The sequence below is a fragment of the Nematolebias whitei genome, chromosome 19 (genome assembly GCF_014905685.2).
Source record: "Nematolebias whitei isolate Nwh7 chromosome 19, NemWhi1, whole genome shotgun sequence".
Classification (NCBI taxonomy): domain Eukaryota; kingdom Metazoa; phylum Chordata; class Actinopteri; order Cyprinodontiformes; family Rivulidae; genus Nematolebias; species Nematolebias whitei.
This window is the reverse complement of record NC_056516.1, coordinates 31,479,454-31,479,747: the sequence shown is the minus strand read 5'-3', so window position 1 is coordinate 31,479,747 and position 294 is coordinate 31,479,454. Positions and strand designations below refer to the sequence as shown.

General features: G+C 40.1%; 1 protein-coding gene across 1 annotated transcript in view; it reads left to right on the top strand.

Annotated features, from left to right (window-relative positions):
• Positions 1 to 294, top strand: part of skiv2l (SKI2 homolog, superkiller viralicidic activity 2-like) — a 72,534-nt gene that overhangs the window by 5,301 nt on the left and 66,939 nt on the right. The window lies entirely within an intron of this gene.

The following is a 294-nucleotide window of genomic DNA, read 5'->3' as shown; positions in this document are numbered from 1 at the left end:
CCGCCCGCATTATTTTGTCGATCTTATTTTTTTTTTGTTTTGTTTTTCCTGAACAGTGGGAGAAACTGGAGCACCCAGAGTAAACCCACACATTCAGAACAACGAGCATCCCAAATGTGAGCCAAACGAACGATTCCCAACAGAATTGGAACTTGTTCCTTTGTTACAAAGCTCTTTGTAACACAGGTCAGTCACAGCTTCAAACGAATCGTTAAATTCAGTCCAGTCAGTCATGGAAATTAATAAGAAAATCATCCTCGCAGATTTCCTTATCATTGATTTCCTCTGCTGCTT